The sequence below is a fragment of the Catharus ustulatus genome, chromosome 13 (genome assembly GCF_009819885.2).
Source record: "Catharus ustulatus isolate bCatUst1 chromosome 13, bCatUst1.pri.v2, whole genome shotgun sequence".
Classification (NCBI taxonomy): Eukaryota; Metazoa; Chordata; class Aves; order Passeriformes; family Turdidae; genus Catharus; species Catharus ustulatus.
The window spans coordinates 15268984-15292471 of NC_046233.1; the positions used below are offsets into that span (position 1 = coordinate 15268984).

The 23488-nt window shown below is 47.1% G+C and overlaps 1 long non-coding RNA gene across 1 annotated transcript; it reads left to right on the forward strand.

The window, feature by feature from the left end:
• The first annotated feature begins 29 nt into the window (after positions 1-29).
• Positions 30-23338, forward strand: LOC117002267. The gene is made up of 4 exons (XR_004419253.1): positions 30-937; positions 21436-21498; positions 22796-22961; positions 23149-23338. It is a non-coding gene; the product is annotated as an uncharacterized LOC117002267 (long non-coding RNA).
• The last annotated feature ends 150 nt before the right edge of the window (positions 23339-23488 follow it).

The following is a 23488-nucleotide window of genomic DNA, read 5'->3' on the forward strand; positions in this document are numbered from 1 at the left end:
CGGGGAGGGAGCGGGGGCGGCGCCCGGCGCTCGGGAGTGTTTGGTGGTGTGGGGCTGGAGGCAGCTCTGGGGGTTGCGTGGGGCTGGAGGTGTCCCAAGCACAAGGAGGGGCGTAGGGGGTCGTGAGGGCTGGAGGCGTCCTGAGGCTATGGAGAGACCTCTGGGCGTTGTGGGGGACTGGAAGCGTTCGGAGGCTACGGAGAGACCCCCAGGGGTCGTGCGGGACTGAGGGCGTTCTGCGGGCAGGGAGAGATCCCCGGGTGTTGTGAGAGGCTGGAATGTGTGTGTGGCCGCCATGGGGGAGGTGAGGGTGGTAGAGGCTGAGCCGCTCCCTCAGCGCTGTGAGGGTACGGAGGGGGCTTGGGTCCTGCCGAGGGTCTGTGAGGGTACGGAGGGGGTTTGGGCAGTGCCGAGGGTCTGTGAGGGGATGCGGGCAGTGCTGTGAGGGTACGGAGGGGGCTGGGACCCTGCCGAGGGTCTGTGAGGGGATGGGGGCAGCGCTGTGAGGGTACGGAGGGATTTGGGCCCTGCCGAGGGTCTGTGAGGGGATGCGGGCAGCGCTGTGAGGGCACGGAGGGGTTTGGGCCCTGCCGAGGGTCTGTGAGGGGATGCGGGCAGCCGGCCCCGAGCAGGGGCTGTGCGGGCATGGTCCGCATGGGAAGCGCTGCTTTGGGTTTCCGCAGAGCCCCAGGGTGTGCAGTGCTTGTTTCCCAGAGAGTTTGGGGTCCCTTGCCGCCCGGACAGGAGATTGGGGGTCACCTGCTGTTGGTGGGGAAAGGCGAGCTCTGAGGCAGCTGCCCTGGGGGAAATCCAGCTCTGCTCCAACGCGTCTCGGTGTCTTCTTCCTAAGTGCACCTCTGACTCCCTGCAGAGACCATGACCGGGGGCTCAGGTGGTGCTGGTGCGATCCTCAGCTCCTCTCACTTTCCTACAGCTGGTACGAATCTAACAGCTCCTCTGCAGATGGTGCCCAGGCTTTCACCGTTGCATTTTTGCCTGGTTTTGAAGGAAAAAAACCAACAGCAACCAGTAAAATTGAATCCTTCATTCTGTGTTTTGCAATGGACATTAAAAGCTTGTTTGCTTACAAGAGTGTTTGGTGGGGACGGTAATGGTAAAAGGAGTTCTCATGTGTGTGGCCATTGAAACTACAGGAAATGGTGCTGCTTCCTGTAAGCACTGACTGCTCAAGTGTGGAAAGAATGGAGAAGGAAAAATGACAAGGCGTTTTTCCCCTCATCTTGTGAAACAATTTCACGGAAGAACAGGATTTGGGCAGAGAGCCAAGAGCTGTCTTGGTCGCTTTGGGGCAGGAGTGGGTTTTGTAACAGGTGTGGAGTTTGGAGGAGAGTTTTCTTAAAGGTCACCCTTGGCTCTTGCCTTGCATGAAGTCACAGTGTGTAGTTACTAGAAGGTGCTCGTGTAGTGTGACTAGAGAAATACAAAGCCTGTGTAGGACTGTGGCTGCTGAACACAAGTTTGGCTATAAAAAAACAGTTCTAAAAGTGTTGGTTAGCATTTAGATATTGGAGATTCATCTTTACACAACTCCTCTGTCAGAGGGAGTTGTCTGGGGGACAACACTGACTCACTTTGAGGATGCTGCATGCAGTTTGTAAACTTTGGGATCTGGGTAAGTTGGCCAGGAGGAAAACCCCATAGTCAAATGTCAGATTTGATGTCAGCTCCAGTGTGTTTGTAAGCACAGAGGCAGGAAATTGGATAGAGTTCTGCCCTCATGTACTGCTTACAAAGCCCTGGAAAAGTTAGCTGGGGTTTTACAAGGTGGGGTGTGGGATTTGGGTTTTAGTTGGCCTTAGTAGGTGTGTTTTAAGCACAGTTTGCTTCTTGCTTATTAGAAATTTAAGACAGTATTATATAAGGAGTCTCAGTGCTCAGATCTTAACTCAGTATTTGTCAGTGTAATGCATCATTGGCATTGTTAAACCAGGTATGTGCTAGTTTTAATTTGTTCTGTAGATAAATGATTAAAGTAGGGCAGTGGTATATGACCTCAGCCTCTGTAGCAGTTAGGATAACAGGAATCCTCATTATTTGGTAGTACCAAGACAGTGTTTTGAGTTATTAGTTCAGTTGCTCATTAAGAATTTATTTTTGTTTTTTTTCCCCCCACAACTGGGTTTTGGCTAGTGTTACATGCCTCAAGTATTTAACAAAATAATAGTTAATTAGTATTTGAAGTTTAAAGACACCTGATGTGTGTTTCAGATTACTGCTGTCCCCATTCCCTGGAACATCAACATTTGAGTCTCTACCCTGAAGATTTGTATCACATCAGTTACTCTAAAAATTGAGGGAACATCACAGCATTCTAATTTGTGGATACCTGTCAAGTGTCCTTAGAGCACAGTTAATGTGTCTGGGCTTAAGGGTTGCTCCTGTACTCTTTTGATTTATAGTATGTTGAGAGTATTTTTCTTTCTCCTCTTATTTTTCCCTTAACAATTGTCTCTGACAACTTAGCTCAGAGGGAACGCGTGTTTTGTTGTAAGAGGCGCCAGAGAAAGGTGTTGTGCAAATGAGCACAAATCTGCTGCAAGAGGCTGTAGAGCTTGTGAATCATTAAAACCAATGTGTTCATGGACAAAGACTCTCTAACCAATTAAAGTTAGAAAGTGATACATTTAGAAAGTGGTGTGTTTATTGAGATGCCAGTGGGCTGTACGAGGGTAGTCCCCTAGAGACATGGCAGCCCTGTACAAGGTTCCTTGCCCTCTATTTATTTCCCAAAGTCTTACATTCTGTACATATGCATAACCACAGCACCTTCCATCCCTGCTCTGTGTTAGAATGAAGCTATTAGTCCTTCATGCATGTGCAGTCCTTCTCTTGAATTTGGTCAGTGGTCTCAAAGGATGAAGTAAGGAATGTCTTCACCAGGTCTGTGTGACCCTCTGGCACAATCCAGTGTCCCCTGCTTTGTGTTTGATGGATATAAAATCTGGGTGCTAGTCATTGTTCCACTGGTTTCAATCTTATAACAGTTCACTTACTCCATCTCTTGCTGTGATCACAACTGGAACAAGCTCATAATGGCAAACAATACCTCTATTATCTCCAGCGTAAGCATCTAATAATCATTAACCTATCGTTTGTTTATGTGACTTGCATCCTGATCAATAGGAATTGCTTCTAACCCTGAGCTAAAATCTTAACTCTAAAATCATGATTCACCTGTCTGCCTGGACACCTGCCACAGCAGGTTAGATCCCTCAGAAATCTGATAATCCTTCTTTATCCTGGTAATCTGAACAGCAGCATCTTGCCATTTTGTAGGGCTGAGGGATGAAGTGCATTAGTTTGCTTGCTTGTTGGAATTCAGAGACCTGTGGGTTTGTATTCAGAAGTGCATGTGAAGCCTGAAGAGCGTCTGCTTTTCCACAAACATCAAGGCTGGCAGCTGAGACACGGTGACCTTGGCTATGATATGGAGCAGAACTCCCGGTTTTCCTGTCAGCCTCCCCTCCAATCTGTGCTGTTAATCAAGCGCTGCCGTAACACTTCTTTTAAAGCTTGATTTTGGTGAATTTATTTAACCTTGTGCATGACAGGATTTGCGCAGAGCAATGGAATGACATTAGCTTGACCCTCATGTTGGAGGAACTGTCCTTGTCAGTGCACAGAGCTGCCTGGGAGCAGCAGAGCAGGGAAAAGGGTGTCTTGTCAACTGCTCTGCCAGTGTCCCCCCTTTGGAAATACTGCCAGAGCTTATGTGTTGAAGGTGAAGTAAATACTAATAAAGCTGCCATCAATTAAAATTTCTTGGAGCTCCAGTGGATTAATTAAACAGTGTGTGAGGATGTTAATTGTGTCAGTGTATTACTGCCATCCTACAGAGCTCAAGAGAAACCAGCATGAGGTGGCACACAAATGCTGTTTGCCACACTGCAGGAGGAGGACAGTCTGCAGCAGTGCCAGTGGCAGCCCAGGAGGGAGCAGGGAGCCTTCCTGAGAGAGAAAAAGCAGACTTGGACTGGAGAGAGGCAGCAGGTACAGGAGGCAGCGAGAAGGAATGGGCAGAGTAACATGTAATAAAGGAGGAAAAGGTTTTAAGCAGATGGGATACCAGTGGTGTGAGAAAAAATTTATTCAGCTGGCCCTGACAAAATTTAGGTCAGAAGGTGAGTAGTTCTTTGCTGAACCTGTGTTTTGGAGCAGCCTTTAGAGCTGGTCCCTGAGACCAGATGAGCAGAGGAAGCTCAGTCTGCCTGAAAGGCCCGTGTGTTGCAGTGGCAGAGGAAGAGAAGACACTCAGCTGTCCTGAGAGCCTCTACTGATTTTACTTTACTAAAGCCCATACTGATGATTTGTCAATTAGTTAAATAAAGGTAAGGGAAAACAAGGTTAAATTTAAATTCCAGCAGTTTGGGTGATGGGTGAGAAGCCACAGAGAGTGCTTCCCATAGAGAAACTGAAATGGGGAAAAATGCCCTACCACAAGATCAAGTTGATGTCTGCAGATGTCTCTGAAGAGTTGCTGGTGAAGATGGTTTCTTTCCATGTTGCTGATTTATCATACAGGGTCAGGTGTAAGTTACCTTGAATACTTCCCTCCCATCCCTCTTCTCTCAAGCATGTTTGCCCCAATATTCCTGGAAACAGAACTTGATTCACCGTTTTGTAGCAGTCCTCTGCCTTTGCATTTGTCTGCAGGTAGCTCCTTTCATAGAATTTACATGCATTTTATGCTTTTTATGCTTTGAAGAGAGCAATTAGATACTTAGCAGAAAAGCAAGGGTCAGAGCCCCTCTACATTCAGCCTGTTCAAGTGCAAGGCTGTGACTGCACCATAATTAGTAACATCTAATCCCTTTTGCCCACTTCTGAAGTCAGGGCTGTGCATATTCCTAATTTTTTCCCATCCTGTCACTGTCAGAGAGGGCCAGCCAGAAAAAAAAATCCCCCTCCCCTGTCTATATTGAGATCTGAATTTTCCTAGGGAGTGGGTGTGATCCTGACATCTGGATTTAATCCAGACTCAGATTCCAGGCTTCGTCTGAGAGCTTCCACCTCTGGTCCTGAGAGCAGCAGTTCTTAGAGAGGATTCAGTTTATTTACCTTTTAAGGCAAAATTGGAGGCTTGTTATAGCAGCTGCATAGTGACAGTTCTGATGCTGAATTTCTTTAACATGTTTCCTGATTTGGAGCCAGTGTCTTCTTTACATGACAGAACAGGAAATCTCATTTCTTTCTAGGACCCTCTAAGCAGCAGAGGATTTGAGCAAGCTGGAGGAGCTGGGCCAGGCAAGATCTCATACAAACAAGTGTGAGTTGTTTTGTTCCATGCTGTGATGGATCTTTTAAAATTCATATGCTAGTGGGCCCTCACAAAGCTGTTGGGTCAGGACACTTTTTCTGTCTGCCAGGCCCCAGGAGCTGCCCATTGATGCGGAGGAGTTTGATTTCCTGGCAAAGTCCCATCACAGGGTTGTACTCAGGATCAGTCTGGGCAGTGAAAAACTGTTGCTACCCTCATACAAGGTACCTTGTTGTCCCACTGCTGCTGCTGCAGTCCACAGCCCAGCTGATTAACACATCCAGCAGTGGCTTATCTTAAGATCCAGAATATCTCCCTGATGTCCCTTCACTTGCTTCAGATGTGGAAAACCAAAGAATCTTTTTTTCCATCTTGCATTGAGTTGGTCTTGCTTTGTGCAGCACACTAATCCTTCCAGATACTGCGAGCTTTGCTGCACTTGCCATGGCTTGCCTCCACACCCTCGTTTCCTCCTCTCTCACACAGTTTTCCTCCTCTTAGAAAGATCCAGTAGACCCCAACAAGTATACTTATGATTATTGAAGTTATTCAGCCTGTCATTTTTCTTGCATATCTCAACCCTCTCTTCTCCTTATTAGGTACTTGGCCAGAGACAGCACCTTCCACATCCAGTTTAGGAGCTTGAAGTCTACTCAACAGAGAGCAGAAATACCTTAGAAAATGTGAATTCAAGTGCTTCCTGCATTGAAAGTGTGAGAGGGTGGGAAAGGACTTGGATCTTTAGTCAGAGCTCTCTGTAGAAATCTGGAACTGTGGTTTCCAAAAAGGATTTAAGTAGATGGTCTGCTCCTCTCTGTTTAGGAAGGTCAACTGTCAGAGGAGAGAAGTGTGTGTCTCTTCTTCAAATTTAAATGCTTCAGGCCCAGAAAGACACTCAAGTCATACTTATGATTATCTTTGCTGTACCAGGTGTCTCTAGTGAGAGCCCCTAATGCTGCTCATACCTATACTGTGGGCTTTGGCAGGAAGGTGCAAGTCAAAGCAGAAGGGGGATTGTCCAAGCCCTTGAATTCAACCCATAGCAGTGAAAAATGCTGTGCTGGAGCCTATGGGCTCTCTCCCTTAAACAAATGTCAATGTTAGGATTTTTCTGTCAAGAAGATTGCTAGAAAGCAAAGAGCAAACCTAGTTCTCTCCCTCTTGTCCTCTAAAAATATGCTGGTTTTGGCTGGGATAGAGTTAATTTTCTTCATTTCAACTTGTATAGTCTGTGCTTTGGATTTCTGGTGAAAACAGCCATGATAACAGAGGGATGCTTTAGTCATTGCTGAACAGTGCTTGTGCAGTGTCAAGGGCTTTTCTGTTTCTCACAGTGCCCTGCCAGCAAGTAGGCTGGCAGTGCAGGAGAAGTTGGGAGGAGACAACCCCAACTAAGCAGAGACCATAAGACATGAAAATCAGCAGTTAAACTGGGAGGGTGGAGGTTGGCTGGGGGTGTCATAGCTCAGGGACTGACAGGACATCAGTCAATTGGTAGTAAACAACTGGGGATTTTTGCATCACTTGTTTTTTCTCTCTGTTACTTTTAGTTATTAAACTGACTTTATCTCAACCCAAAAGTTTTTACACTTTCATCCTTCTGATTATCTCCACCATCCAACAGAGAGGGGAGACTGAGTAGAGGTTGTGTGGGGATACAGGAAGTGAAATCCTTTGCATAAATTGATGTCTTTTTTTTTTTTTTTTTTGGTCAAAATGAAGATTCTGTGACTGCACAGTTTTAAATCAGTACTGTTTCCTGTATATGCTGCCTTTCTGTTCCCAGATGGAGCAGTACAAGTAAAATTGTCTTTTCAGCCTGGGAATAGGGATACAGGCAGATCCAGTGAAATCCTAACAGTCACAGTACACCTACTAGTAAGGCTCATTGTTATGGTTTGTCTCAGCAAAGGGTTGTTGTTCTTTTATGCATCTGGTAATATAATTTCTTCTGCAAAGATCAGTGAAATTCAGTGAAGTGGGGATGAAATACCTGCTGATGATGTGAGGAGGTGGGGGAAAATCCCGCTCCTGACTAGAGCCAAGCTGGGCGTTTCTGTGTAGGTGTTATCCCATGAATGAGTACCCAGTGAGGCAACAGAGCTCTGTTACCTGGCTGGCTTTTCTCCTTACCCAGTCATTTCATAGCATTAGATATTGCTGGTTGTGAGACAGTTTTAAGAACTGTCTTGGAGAAAGCAAGCAGTAACAGGGTAAAGTGTAAAGCAGTTTTGATCTTTCATTGTTTCCATCAATGGCCAGGGAAACTTTATAGTTTTAGAATTAGTTATTATAGTTTAATATTAGATGCTATAGTTGTACAGTCAGAATTAGCTCCTTGCAAGAAGTAATCCAAAGGGTTGAAGTAAAGTGGCTAAGCAGTAGAGCACAAGGATGTCTCACATTTAAGTAGAGGTTTTCCAGCATGAAAGCGTGTGGTAACAGGGGGTCTAAAACCTCACAGAGCCAAACTCTGCTGTGAGTGGAAGAGTCTGTGTAACACCACAGTCTGTGTGTACCCCAGAAAGGGGTATGAGCTTACAGCCTTCTTGAGGTCCAACTCCAAGTGCTTCCACCTCCCAGTGTGCATTCTTTCCATGGCATTTGCTGGGCTGTTTTGCAATAGCTCTTGTTGCTTAACATGTGAGATGCAAGACATACTCTTCCTTCTTATGCACTGAAGATTACAGATCAAGTTAGAGGGTGGTAATAAGGTATTGAAATGAGAAGAGTGTCAGCTATAGGGAAGAAGGGGCCTTGTGCTGAAATATTAAGGGAGGAAATTAGCACATCATATCTCCAAATCTGAACTTGAAAGCTGCAGATCAGAGAAACTCTGTGACGTATTGAGATTATTAGAGTATACAAAGCCTTCCATTCCTTGTTTGCTCTTGTACTGAACTCCCCCAAAAGCTGCCAAGTGCTCTGTGTGCACTGTCTTACAAACAGCCTCAGTGATGCAAAGCTCTGGACTCTGCTTCCAAGGCTCCCAGGGCTGCCCTACCTGCCAGGCAGCACAGGCGGTACCAGGAGCAGTGCGAGTGAGGATGCCAGGACAGCCAGGCTGGGAGGTTTCTTGGGGTACTGTGACCCTGCTGGCACCCTTGTCTGCATTGCTTTATTAGATCTGATGGTTCTGCAGCTGCTTTGAACATCATTCCAGCTGAGATCTGTGGGACTCAAAGGAGTGAGCTGTCTCTGGCTTGGTGTGCTGAGCAAACCTAGTTGTGTTGTGCTGGCTTGGCATGGTGGTAATGGTGGGAAAATGTGTTGCTCTTGTGTCTCCAGGAGATGTGGTAAAGACCTCAGAACTTTTAAGGTCTTCTTTTCAGGAATCTTGCTGCTTAATCTGGGCTGAGGTATGTGCTCTCTCTTGGAAATGCATCTTGGCCCAGCCCTGCACAAAGGTCAAAACTGATTCTAGAGAATATCCTAGAATGAGATGACAGTGCAAACATTACATAACATAACCTAAAAGGTTGAGAGGGATCAGCTGAGACATTAAGATTGAAATGGCAAAAATACAAATCTGAGGTTAAGTAATTTTCTTTACTTCTGTACCTGGTTTCTCATGTCACACTGACTGTAAGAACAAACCAAGGGAGAGTGAAGTGTTGTTGCTGGCTTAGCACTAGTGATGGATCTAGTGATTGATCTGTGTGCTGTGGTTTTATAGAGAGCTCTGATAATCTTATGGAGCTTTTATGGACCTTAGATAATCTATTCTCTTCAGACTTGCAACCCAGAAATTCCTGCAGACATCCCACAAGCTTTTAGGAAAACTGGAATGTAGTTGTTATGATTTAGTTTTGTACTTCCTTATCTTTTTTTTAAAGACTCCTGGTCTTGAGAAGTTTCTGCTTCAAAGTTTAACTTGAAAAAGCAATTCAGAATTCATGTTCTCAAAAAGATGCTTTGTGTTTTCACTGTGAAATTTAATATAATACAAAATTAAAATAATTCAATGTTACTGCAGGTGACCTGCCCTGAGACACCCCCACTAGGCACTGGTAAGGATGACTGATCACATAAGGAGGAAGCCCTGAGCCCTGTGAGAGTGAGGTGTGGTGGCTCTGCATGGAGAGGGAACTCAGGGCAAAGGATAACTGATGGTTTCCAGCTATCAGTAGCATCAGAAAACTTCCAAATGAGCTCCACTGCACAAGGCTCTTGCTGGCAGTGGCTGAACTGTTTCCCCAAAAGCCCTGATGGAAGTTTTGTATTTCTTTGTCATTCTTTGGGACTTCAAAGCCTGCAAATACGTCACAGATGGTGTATTACTGCAGTGTTTAACAAGTAAAGAGGTGGTTGGGTTGCTTTGCAATGTTTTTCCACAGCCCATTCACTACTTAAAGGTTAATTCTTCTGCCTCTGATGGAGTGTGCTGAGCAATCTCTGTGTCCAGGTGGGTGTGAGGTCAGGTTTTTTTGTCGAGCCGAGTTTTGTGAGGCAACAATATCTTACAAGAAGTAATTCTGGGGAGAGATGCCATGCTGGGCAATGCACACTTATTGGCCAGGCTCTGATATGGACTAGATGTTCATGCTCTCCTAGATCCTCATCCTCTCCATCCTGCAGCAAGAATGAGCCACTCTAGTGGAGGGTGGGGTGCCTGAGAAGGGGACAGCCACAATTTCATCCACAAAACAGGAGCCAGCAATTCTAACAAGTGAAGATGTGCAAACCTCCTGGATCTTTGTGCTCTCTAGTGCCAAAATCCAGAAGGATCCTCAGGATTTATGTAGAACCTGGCCTTGCACTTGGATTGCAAGAGGTAGAGAGGAGGCTGGTGCTTGGCACAGCAAACAGCTGTGCTGTTCTTTCTGGGGTGTGATGGGGGCAAGCTCTGAGTTCACTCATGAGCCTTTGGATTGCTCTGTGAGGCCTCTCTGCACTTCTGTCTTGGAAAGGTGCTAATCTTTCCTGTGTTTATTTCAGCTTAGTTCCCAAAACTGCCTGTCTCCTCCACAGTAAAAACTCTGACAGGATTATTTACCGTGAAGAGCACTGAGATTTTTGAGCAAGCAATTGAAATTTAAAGCTCTATTTACAAGAACAAATAAACTAGAGATGCTTCCTAAGCTCATATTTTAATTAGAAGTGACTTCAGTGCATCCTTCCCAAAATCCTGGCACCATCTCCTGGGTTTGATAGCCAGTGACCCAGTTTTCATGGAATGATCTCACAGAAGTGCAGTCCCTCACCCAGCTGCACTTAGGTGAGGGAGAACAGTGCATGTCTACAGCGATGGTGCATGTACTATGAATTTGATTGCTCTGCTTTTCAAGGTTTCCTTGGATAAAAATACTGTTTTATGTTTACTTGTCTGCTTTTCTGCTTTCTACTTGTCCTGGTTTAATTGTGTCTGTCCCCTGGCTTGCTGGCAGTCGTGCATGTTGGGGAATACAGTGCCTTTGGGGGTAGAAGTGAGCACAAGAGACACCTTAATAAGAGTCCCCAGAGACATGGCTTTAGTACTAAGCTACCCCCACCTTCCAACAGTTGTCAGTGTAGCACTTATTATTCACCCATTTAGCCTCTGAAACAACCACTTTTAATGCTCCTGCTCAGTGCTGAGTCCCCAGAAGCTCTGTTAGGTGTTGCTGTTTTTGCTGACACTGGCTGCTTTTTAATTGCTCAGGTAGCAGAAGCAGGGCTTGAAAACTCAATCAACATTATCTTGTCTTATCTCCCTGTCACCAGTGGATTTAACCAGATCAAGACATTGATATGGATCATGTGTAGAAGCAAAACACAACCAGCTGTAGAGGCCAGGACAGATGACATTTACCTAGACTGCTCTCCCCAGTGCCAGCCATCCATGCCCTTACCCTCAGTCAATCTCTGCTCCCTGTTGGCAGATGGGCTCTTCATGTCATGATCAGGGCCAGCTCCTTCTGCCAAGTGAACAACCTGGCTCTGCCAGCATGTCAGCTCTCCTAGCATCCATCAGCTGCAGTGTCAGGCCCCTTTCTCTGCTGGCCTTAGTGCCCCTTTGCAGCATCCATGTGCAAGCTGAGGCAACCCAAGCAGAGAAGTTGGTGTCTCTTAGCTTCTCCCAGAGGAGTTGTGGGAAGAAGTGACTTGGGATAGCACACTCCACTCAGCACAGGAACATATAGAGGAGAAGTGCAGGGCTGCAGGTGAACACAGCCCAGGGATCCAGGGTTCAGCTGGAGCCTCATGTCTGCCTGCCCTGGTCTGTTTTCAATCTCATCTCTCTCCTGTGTCATGGATTGTGTCAGTGTGGTTTGGGCAGGGGCCTCTGAACAGGCTCTGTTGCTATTGCTTCCTCAGGGGAGATGTGGAGAGCCTGGTGTGTCTGCTGGCTAAAAGCATGGCAAGGAGCAGGCTGGGCAAAGCAAATCCACACAGGCTGCTTGGCTGGGGTCTGGTATTACCCTGGCCTGCTTCTGTGCTTAATGAGCCACCTTATCTGTCATGTTCCCCCCGGCAGATGGGGTCTCTTCAGGATTAATTAAGGATCATAACTGTGACCTAGTTACCAGACTTGCACTATTGTCACTGGGGCTATCTGAGCCATCAAGCTGTTTGAGAGAGCTCCTTACCCTTGCCTGCTCTGGTTACTCGCTCTGTGTATCCTTCTGGGACTGCCTCTGAGCCCCAGGCAGGATCACATTACATTAATTTCTCTAATAGATCCCTGCTTTACCCGTGGGTAGGTAACTCGCTGCTTCCTGCTTGCAGTGCCACAGTCGGTATGGGGATTGGGTATGCTGACACAGACCTTTCACAGGGCTTCTCCTGTTTGAGAGCAGGGAAGACATTAGCTACAAGATGGGGCAGGGTGGTGCTGGAGCCTACATCCTGAGACAGTCCAGTTCCATGCTGCCATACCTTAAACCATGAAAGGTTATTGCAGGGCATCTCTTGGCTACTCAAATCTTTCTCATTTCTAGTTTGTGCTTTATTGTGGCAAACCCTTATGAATGCTCCCCATAAAGAAGCAGCAATGATGACTAGAGCTTTAGAAGTACAGTAATTTCACGAATACAAGCTGCAGCAATTTGACAAAAATTTTGGTGGAAACCCGCAAGTGCGGCTAATAGTCGGGTGCGGCTAATATGTGAATAATTTTCTGACATTTACAACCCCAGACGTGCCAGCCAGGGCGCCGAGCCAAGCACCGGCCAGTAAAAGCCGGCATTTCACAATTGTTACAGTGTTACCGTGTTGCCCTGGCTCCCTGCAGGCAGCACGGGGGGCGGGGAGAGAGGTGGGAGAGCTCTCTTCTTTCCTCCTCTGCCGCAGCCCAGGGGAGGAGGGGGGGGGGGGGGGGGGGGGGCGCCGCCATTGCCGCGGTTCGGGGAGGATGGGGGGGGGCGCCGCCATTGCCGCAACTCGGGGAGCCGACAGGAGCCCCGCGCCGCCATTGCCGCGGCTCGGGGAGGAGGCGGGGTGCTTTGTCCGTGCCCGCTGCCGGCGCCATGGGCGCGGGAAAGCTCCGTCCCCGCCCGCCGCCATTGCCGTAGCAGCAGGGGAAGCTCCGTCCCTGCCTGCCACCGCGGGGCAGCGCCGACCCGGGGTGACCGAGCCCAGAGGCAGCGGCGGCCGGCCCCGAGCGGCAGCACCGTGCTGGCCCACCTGGCCCCGTCAGCGGCCCCTAGCGGGCCGAGCCTGCACAGCCTTAGCTCAGCCAGTAAACCCCGCCCTCCCGCGGTTCTGTTACTAATTGCACGCGGGTCCTCGCTGCGAACGACAGAGCGGCTTATATTCGGGTGCGGCTTATCTATGGACAAAAACCGAAATATTTGCCAACACCCAGAAATGCGGCTTATACTCAGTGCGGCTTGTATTCGTGAATTTACTGTAAATTAAGTTCAAGCTCTTCTAACCCTGCTTTTCACCTGCCAGATTTTCAGGTAGAGCACTGTTCCAGCTGGCAATGTCTCAGTCCTGTGTTCCTGTGCTCTGCAGACCTGCTACAACCCAGTTCTTCCTTCTGCTGGGGAGGGGTTTGCACCACAGGGATCTTCTTGCTTTCTCCTTCCGTCCCATTATTGCTGGTTTGGTAGAAGCTTGCCTTGCCCGTGGGATTGAGTCCCATGCAGCCAGGCCATTGCATGAGCTCCCAGCCTTGTGCACAGGGACTGCACGTGGCCTGTGTGCTGTTCATGTGAGGGAGATTTGTGTTCCTGAAACTCCCCTCAATCCCCCATGGAGCTTTAACCAGCCTCATGTTCTGCTCAGGGTCCATCCATATCCCCAGTGGGATCCCAGCAGCTCCTGCTGGTTTTGGACAGAGGAGTGTGAAGGAGGCTGCATAGTGGGACCCCAGGGAAGCAGCTCTTTGTCCTCAGAAGCCCGCATGGAGGGGGAGCTGCCTGGCTTTTCTTCTCTGCCTCGAAAAACATCTCTTGTGTTCCGGTGACCTGCTTATTATGTAGGTCAGCATCAAATGGAAAAGAAAAACAATTTCAAAAGTAGGAGAAATCCAGCATGAATCCTCCACACAGCAGTTCTTTCCAGAAAAGCAAAGAAAGTTTTCCTGGGGGAGGTGGCAGGGAGCATGGCCTGTCCTTTTACCTACCCTGGGCAGAGCAGTTGGAGAGGGGAAGCTCTGAGGCTGTAGGGATGTATGATACCCTGAAAGCAAGCACAGTGTGCCTTGTGATGGGAACAGTGCATGAAGTTAGGCAATAGGAACTTGAGTGGTCAGGGGTTGTTTGTCCTGGATTGACCTTTGGGCTTGGTTTTGGTAAAGAGGAGGTGATTTCTGCTGGTCTTTACCTTGGTCTTGTGTCTGCACAGCAGAGACTGGTGCCATGTTGCTGTCCCTGCTGGGACACAGCTGTTGTGCTGGGGTGAAAAGGGGACACAGAACAAGCAAATGCCTTTGGATGCCAAAAGTAAAACTGGGACCTCAACCAAAATTCATCTCAGTGTTGTGCTGGTGCCATTACCCTGGGGCTGCTCCACTATGCTTGTAGCAGAGCTGACACCTTGTGATACCCACTGAGAAAAGAGAAAGCCCTTAGCATAAATTCCTGACTGTAACCTAAGCAAGGGACAAGTTGCCCTGTGCATAAGAGGTTTAGTGAAGTCCAACTTCACTTGTACTTGCCTCTGATGCAGTAAATCTTAGTATCCCTCCCTATGCTCACTTCTCTCCCAAATCACCTACTAAATATCAGTTCAGTGGGAGATATTCTGTGCCCTGGCTAGTTCTCACTTGGGAAAATATCTGTGTGCTTGCTGGCCAGCCAGCAGGCAGCTCAGAGCTGCAGCCTTTTCTAGGCAGGAGCAGGAATGTAGCTCCCCTCTCTCCCTGCTCACTGTGGAATTTTCTTTCCCTTCAAACGTATAGGAACATCCTGTTTTTGAGACAGCCAGGTTTGACAGAAGAAGCTAAAATCATTCAAAGGCTTCACTCATAATCAAGGTGAGGCAACACAATCTTGTAATTGTAAAATGATATTTCAGTATGCTGCGTTTTTCATGATGAAAAGGTGTGTGGGGAGGTGGGCTGTGCAGTGAGCAGACAGCTCTGCCTTGCTGTTTGCTCGGTCCCCTCCCCCATTCACCCAGCCTAAAGCTGAGTGTTTGAAGCCTCTCCAGCTGCAGGAGGCTCCTGGCACCACCTCCTGTGCTTGAAGGTGCACTGACTTTTTCCCAGATCACAGGTTCTTGCAGAGCTACTCACCCTGTTTCAGATACAGCCTCCTGCAGCCTTTGTTCCTTGCTTTATACCAGCATCTCCTGTGCTGGTTTGATAAAGCATATCTGTCTGTGACTGGACTGTCCTTCCCCTTCAGTGTCTTGATCTTGGTGGTTTCTGTTTAATATTTCAAGAGCTCTCTGCAGATCCCAGCTCTCCCACTGCCTCACCCCAGGGCAGGCAGTCTTTGCCCCACCACACCACAGTAGTCTGGAGAAGTCAATGCAGGAGCAACACAGCAATGAAATTTTGAACAGAGTGATGTTTTTTCACCTGCAGAAATAGGACATCTCCCATGCTTTGTGAACTCACATGGAGCAGAGCATTAAGGAAGCAGGCAGCAGGCATGTGTCTTAGCTGGAGGCACTGCCATGTGTACTGCCAGTGTGCCGCACAGAGTTAGTCAAGATGTAGGATTAGGGTACATTCCTAGCACAAGATTTTCTGAGTTAGCAGAGGATGGGTGCCCTGGGGCTGGGATTGTCACACTGGCTTGGTGGGTCCTTGCACAATGAGGCTGCTGTGTGTTGGAGACAGCAGAGTGCTGGTGCTGTCATGTACTTGTGGTCAGAGTGTTGAGGATGGCTTGTTATCTGTGCTTGGAGGAAGGATTTGTTTAGAAACTGTCTCATAAATGTGTGGTTCTTTATTGAATGAGTTGCTCCTTTAGTATGCATGAACCATCTCCACATACGTGACAAGTGCATCTGTCCTGGGCAGGCAGCTGCTCTAAAGAAAAGCAGAGGAGCTTTCCTCATCACAAGCTTTTCCTCATCAAGCTTTTTCTAAATTGCTCCCTGCATGAAGCAATTCTACAACAATATTAAACACAGCAGCAGGAGTGAGTCAAGCAGATCTTGTCAAAGCTGCCCTATTTTTTCTCTTTTTGGTTTTATTATAAATTGAATTCACTGTGCCACAGGGAACAGTGCTGTTCTCAGCATGATTGGTGGCAGCAAATAGCCACCCAGGAAAAATATGTATTGTGTGGTAACTGGGAAGAACCTCCTGTTCCCAACATCTCCAGCCTATCTGGGGCTTGTTGCCATGAAATTGTGGAGTTTGACTAAAGGATGATTGGGCTGTGAGAAAATCCTTTGAGCCATTGGTTAACTGAGTTTACTTGTGTGTGTCTCATTCTCTTCAGAAGTTGGTGAGACCATAAATTTGGCAGGATGGAGTGTCCAGCTCAGGTTCTTAAATGGAAAACAAGGCAACCTGGTGTTGGAATCAAAAGGAATACTTTCCTGAGGGAAACTTGGCTATTACTGTCCAGACATAAACCAGCCCTGAGGTGCTGGAGGTCAGGTCAGGACCTGTACAGGCAGTCTGGGGTTCTTGCACCTCTTTGGGAAGTGTCTGGTGTTGGTCTGGATAAGAGATGAGGTTAAGTGGCCCTTGGACTTGACCCCTTGACATGGAGGCCTCGACAGCACTCTGCCTGGCCTGGGGCTCTGCACAGCTTTCTGTTGTGAGAGCACATCTCCCATTGCTCAACTTTGCTTTGCTAATATCAAGATAAGTCTCAGTGTTGTTCAATGTAGGTTTTTGCCCAAACCATGAACAGCAGTTTAACTGTTAACTGTAGCCTCAGATGTTGTAAAACTTGTGGGCAGTGGGTGAGCTGTACTGGAACATGGAGGGTCTTTGAAGCAAACACCAGCCTGAGTCTTGGATAATGATCTGGGCTGCTAGCAAGTAGTTGTTCCACCAGTTGCTTGTCTTGGAAGCTTCAGTTGTCCTGTGGATGAAACAACTACTAATTTGAATTAATGTCAAAGTAAAAAGTGCTTGAAGAAATTAACCACCTGGGCTGTTTGTGTTGCAGTGAGCTCTCTGCAGCCTGGGGTTGTTCTTTCCTGCACACCTCCAACCTGCCAATGCTCAGATCTTGCTTCCACCCCTGGGGTGGTGCATTGGCCCCAGCACAGACCAGGCTTGCCCAGGGCAGGAATGAGTGACCAGCACAGCTGAGCCCTCCTGGGCAAGAGGGGGAGGACTTGGAGATGACTGTGCACCTCTGGATGCTGGTTGAGGGAGGTAAGGAGGCAAGATGAGGCTGTTGGAACCTTGGTGAGATGGTCTTAGCATGCCTCTGCTCTTTCTTGTAGCCTGTCTCTGTCCCTGCACAGCCTTGCCCAGACACTGCTGGGTAAAGCAGGCAGGGCACCTTCCCTAGGAGATGACTTAATTAAAACCAGACAAAGCCTTAAGGATCACAGCCTCCAAGTAAGCCTCTGACATCTCTGGTTGCTCAGCCCACTGGAGCAGGACCATGCAGGGAACTGGTTTCACAGCTCTCTGTGCTGGCTGAGACTGTGCTGAGGGGACAAGAAAATATCCCAGTGTCCCAGCATGAATCAGCCATCCATTCATATCCAGCTCCTCCAGCAGTACCAGGCAGTCCTGCACAGTGATGGGCTGCAAGGATAAAGGACTGACTCTCCTCTTGTGACAGGAGGGTTTATGCCAGGCAGTTGTGGCTGGCTACTGTTGATGATAGGAGAAGGAGACTTGGACTGAGGAGCTTCCCTATGCTCTGGGTGCTCAGGGCTGAAGATCCACTCACTAGATCATGACTGTTCAACTGCTTTGGTTTGGAGGTTCAGGCTACATCTCTAAGAATTGAGGAGATGAGCCTACAAACAAGAGTCTTCTGATTTGGTGCCTTTTCAGATGTGGTTTTGGAGTTCTCTTGTGTCTAGGTTAGGATATGACTTGCTCTTGGCTTCCTTTTCCATTTGTTCCAAGCTGAACTCCGTGAGCGCGCAGTGTTGTACTGTGGTTGTGCTGAGTGCCTGCCAGAGGCTTTGAACATGGTGGCCCTGCTTCAGTTCAGTGAAAAGCTCAAAGAACAGTAAAGCTTTTAAAGGTTCCTAAGAGATCTCTGGAACCACAAAGCCAGTTGACAGAGACCTTGCCATCCACTGACCAAGAAACAGGCTGTAGCAGACTTGAACCGTGGCAGCCGTGAGGAAAAAACAAACAAACCAAAACAAAGAAATGAATTATCCAAATACTAAATCCATGAGGGACCTGGTTTCCTTAGGTCTGCTCTTGATGGAGCTCTTTGCATGGCAGAGGAAACAAAATTGTTCACCAAGTAGAAACTAAATGAGTGGAAAAAATTTGCTGGATTGCTTGCAGCTATTTGCCAGTAGTGTAAGGCAGGAAAAGGGTAAACATTAATTTCTATCTCTCTCTTCTGTATTTTTTTCACTTGCCCAGTGCTAATTCAGTGTAGCAATCTGGAGGGTGCATGGCACATACAGTGCTGGGGAAGGAGGTGCTTTTGGGTGAGGATATGATGTGAATGTCCACCTTTGGGTGTCCTCCTGCCAGGCCAAATGTCACTGAACTGTTGGAGTGAGGGTTTGGCCTTGACAGCCAGGGTTGCTGCTGCTGTGGAGTTACCCTGCTGCAGCCAGGCCCATTCTGTACTGTGTGTCTGGACAAATGGGAAAGTGATGACCTAGCCTGTCCCATAACCCCTGCCCTGAGTTTCTCCAAACCTGTCACTTGTGAGTCACTATTTGTTTATTTACAAAGTGCAAGCAAATGATATCAATACAGAGTCAGGCTATTGCAGACAATGCTGTTTGGACATCAGGCTGTGTTGGCAGAGCAGAGGCAGAGCAGTTGCATAATCTAAGTAATCATCCAGTCCTAGGAAAACCACTCATATCTCAGGTTGTTACCTGATCAATTGCTTCAGCCCAATGACCTGACTCTGCTTGCTTTTATGATGTAGAGAGTTTGATTTTTCTGCTGCAAAGGTGTTTTACCATATGTGGGCTTTGTGTCAACTTTCCACCTCCCCTACTGCATAAAAGCATTAAGTCAAAAACTGTAAGAGCACCACATCCATACAGATTGCATAAAAGATATGTTCAACTTAATTTAATGTGGTGAATAGTTTTATTTTTTATTTTTTAATGTTAAAGCTTTCTCTCCACAGTCTGAGCCCAGAACCTTATTGAGATTGCTGGTTTCACCAGCACAGCAGAGACCACAACTCAGCTCAGGGGTGGAGTTTTGTACCACACTGAGCAAGGTATAAGAGTTTATGGTGGGGTTGGTGCCAGGAACATTTACCTTATAATTATGACATCTGGAGGTGATATGAGTGTGCCTCTTTAGAAGAGCAAGGAAATGTTTCTGTAACTGTGCAAGAAATGCATATTCAGCAGTAACAGTAAAATGATGCTTTTGCTGTTGAAGTTTGTAAGATCAAGGCAGCCCACTCCAGATATGTGACAGAAAATGTGCTCTGGCATAGTCTTCAGCTAAGATAACAGGCCACAGGTAGGTGCTAGTTGTTTGGCCTAGCTTAAGAGAGCTGGGAATCTCTGTTTGTAATTAGAGTAAATAAGCCCTGATGGAAAATTGTCCTCCTCCTCTTATTTGGGTAATTTTTATCCATGACACCCATGACTGTGACGTCAGTGTGATTAATTCCATGCAAGGGATTTATCTAAGATGTCTTTTCATGTGAGGTTAGATCATTTGCCTGCACAGTGTTGTAATACTTTACAAACAAGAAGCAAAGCAGCCCTGTGTCTGCTCTCCTTGGTGGTCTGTCGTTTCAGGCTTGTAAGAGACAAAGGGAGGAACTAAACACTTTGAGAAGACACTCAGAAATGAGCCTGTGAAATCCCACACTGCCAAATGAGGCTTTGTTTTGGACAAACAAACTAAGTCTTGAGTACTTCAGTCTCGGATGACTGTATGTGTCAAGTGAGTCAGAGAGTCAGAGCAAATGTCCATTCAGCTAGCAGCAGACTCTAAATGAAGATGCTGGTGTGCACTGTGCTCCTGGCAATCCCCTGAGCCAGAGCATATAGACCAGAATTAAAAAAAAAAAAAAAAAGAAAAATTGTTAATCATTAAAGGAATAAAAGTTCTGGTGAACTCTGCCTTGATGAACTTTTATGAACTTGCTTAGTTTAGATCTGAAACTTGGCAATGAGTTATTGTCATTTGGAAACTAACTTCCTTGAAAGAAAACAGTATATTTGTGTTCAATGTCAGCTGCACTTTCCTGCCCCCTAAACTCTAGGACAGCACATCACACTGTCATGAAACGTGCTGGTCTTTAAACTCACAGTTTGAAAGCCATACAGGTTTGCTTTGGCTGAGTATCCTGTAATGGCAACAGCTTGCATTTCTGACATCTTTTGTCATGGTGTGAGTATTTATGGCAACCATGTTGTACTTGAGAGATTTTTCCCTGAAGGTCAGGACAGATGCAGATGAAACAACTGATCCCTTCCTCTGCTGGTCCTTTACTGTACCTCTGCAATTTCTAATAAATGTTTGCTGATTAGAAGAATTACCCTTGGGGTAATTTGACAGAACTAAATGCTGCCAATCCTAATGTGCTTGTTCAATAAGTTGATTTAGCAAGTTAAGTACTTCCCCTTTGCTTTATAGTTAGGGCCTTCTTGGTGCACCTAGGTTTGGGCCACTCTGCTTAAGTAGGAAAACAAAACTGGATGTTCTTAGCATGAAGTTCTCCTACCCCCTGAAACTGGGCACCATCTCTCTTCAGGTTAACATGAAATACTGGAAGATACATTACAAAAACAGCAGGAGTTAGAAACAACTGCCTGGAACCTTAGCTCTAATTATAACAGTGTTCAGCCAGTGCTGCACTTGGCAGAGGTACTGGCTTCTGTGATCAAATCAGCCAGCTTGAACCAGAGCTTGGCCATTCTCCAGGTTTAGTGTAGCATTTTCCTGGGTAGGCAATGCCTTTCTTGTGCCGGTTCTCTGGGGAAGTCCCTCACACAGTACCAGTTTCAGTGGATCACTTCCTCATTCTGCTCCTCAGCTTCTACTTGGCATAGGCTAGAAGTCACCAGGAGATTGCCAGCTGGGCAGTAGCTGCACAGCCCTTGAACTGGAGCCAGCATGAATGCAGCTATGGCAGGGGCTGTGGGGTCTGCTCCCACCAGCTGAGGGTCTGGTCCTTCTGTGCACAGTGTTTATTCAAGGGACCAAGCAAACCCTGAGGAGCAGCTGGGTGGTATTCCCTCTGTTCTCCTGGCTGCTTGGAGCATCCTGAAACCCAGCAGGTATTTTCTGTTCAGCTGTGGTAGCAGGCTGTAATAGATAAACATCTACATATTCAGCAAGCTGAGCAGGAGGGTTTGTTCATGTCTCTGTTTAGACTGGTCTGGACTTTGTCATGTTTGGCTGCTGTTCCCAGATGCTTCCTTCTGCACTTAAAGTACGGTATGGCATCACTTTTGGTTTTGTCTTTGGAAGAGTAAACAAAACAGAAGCCAGCTACTTAAAACATATTCCTCTGCTGTGGTTGGGGAAAATCTCTCCTTCAGATACAGGCATCCACTGTTTGCATTGCTCATCCTCCTGGCAGGGGTTATGGGTTTTGTCTGCCTCACTTGGTTCAAGCCTAACCTTTCTGATCTTTCTATTCTTGAAATGCCTGAAATGCTGTTGCTTCCTCTTACAGATCCGGTTCCAGCTGCTTCCCACATCTCCAGATGATGAAAAAAGAGCTCATCAGTGGATCAAGGTATGGTGTTTGACAAGAATATGCTCGATTTTGCCAGGGCTTGGTTTGTCTATCAGTCACATTGCAGGCCTGGCATTGAGCTGAAGGTTGCTCTCCAAGAGGGAATAAACCTGACCCAGAAATGCAGAGCTGGGTGACTTGCAATGGGAAATAAATTCTTTTGAGAAGGCCTGAAGTGTTGCAGGAGACTCCTACACCTACAGGCTATTCCTATACCTCAGGGTTACTCAAAGCAGCACACTCCAAACTCACTGCAGCTGTACCACCTCCTTTTTTTTTACCTGTCCTCCTTCCTATGAAAACCAGCACCTTTCTTCGCTTTCTGCTTTCACAGGAAAAACCAAAACTCACTTCCTGAAGGCTGAGGTGGGAGAGGTGGTGCTATGATCACTGGGTGCTGGCTCTTCACCCCAGAGGGTTTGCCCTGCTGCCAACAACTGCATGTTGCTGTTCCTTGTCTTCTGTGAATGCTTCGTGAGCTTTGCCCTAGGAATAAGCCTAAATTGCTGAGGATTTTCTGGAGATAAAACTGATGTCAAAAGCTGAATATGGACACTTTTTAAGGGGTCAGAACATGTTAGGAAGTGGCTTGTTGAACCTGTGTTTTAAATGGAGGATTCACATCTGTTTGTAAAAGACTGGAGCTAGACAGTGAAATATCCTCAGATCCTCCAATTTTCCAGCCCTTAATACAGTATTAAAACTCTGTTGCAGCTTTTTGAAGGATTCACACCTAGATATAAACCATTCTATAGAGGAAATATAGTCATGTTTATACTTTTCCCTTGTGCTGCTGGTGATTCTCCCTCTGTTGACAAGCTCTTCAATCATTGGCATGACCATGACATGCCTGCTTTTAGCACCGTTTCCAAACTTAGCCAGTGTTTAGAACAGATTGTTAGAGAACAGCAACCTGGCAGTGCTAACAAGGTGAGCTCAGGGGTTGTTCTGGGCTCTTAGCCATCTGCTGGGTCTCTTTCACCTCAGAAATAGCCTCCCCTCTTACAGGGATCACAGAATGCTGCAGCCAAACTGCCTCGCACTGGGCTGCAAGAGAAAGACAAGCAGCAGCTCAGAGCTGGTTACCCAGACAGGTTGTTTGTATTGATCCTGCTGGCATGAGAAGTGTTTACTCCACACAAAGGCTTGCTGCAATGTGTTTCAACAAGGAAAACCCTTTCCCCTTGTTTGGCAGAACCTTTCATAGCCAATTGAAAGGCTAGTTTGTTACCAGGGTCCTTGCAACATGTTTCTCTGATAAATCACAAAAAATGCAGTCTGTGGTGTGTTTTTGCAGGTGTCAGAGGGGTGCAGCTGGAAAGGTTTCCAAAGGGGGCACTGGGATGTCCCAGCCTGCAGCTGTCCCTGCTGCTCTTTGGGGAACCACTCCTGGCTGCAGCTGAACATGGCCCAGGCCTCTCCTTGCCCACAGCCTTTCAGGACAGCTCTATGGACTTGCTCAGGTAAAAACCCAGGGCTGGTTATCACTTAACAGAACCATATTGTAACATCTGAGCCCAAGCTTGAGGTTTCAAACTCCCTTTCAATACCCAGGTTTGGCTTTTGGCCATGACTAAAGTCTTAGTTCTCATGTATTTTTGTTTTTCAGGGTTGAACTGGTTACAACTAACTCTTCTCTGCACTTCCTAGTTTCTATGATTCTGTTATAGCCCAACGTTAGATGGACCATCCCAAGGTGCTAGAAGGCTACAAGCCAAGAGTGGACCACAAAAGAAGAGCCCCAGCTGCACTGTGCCTGAATGAGGAGCTGGAGGAAAGCTGCCCCTCAGGAAGCTGCCAAGATCTTTGGCCTGTCCAGGGAACTGCTGCTGGCATGGAGAAGGAGCTCCTGCACAGGACACACAGGTGTCTGCTCACAGCCTGTACTTGGCCAAGGTAACACAGTTAATCCCTAACACATGTCCCTGCATTTGGAGACCCTGTATGCTTGACAAGCAGCTGATCTCCACCTTCCCAACCCTGCTGCAGA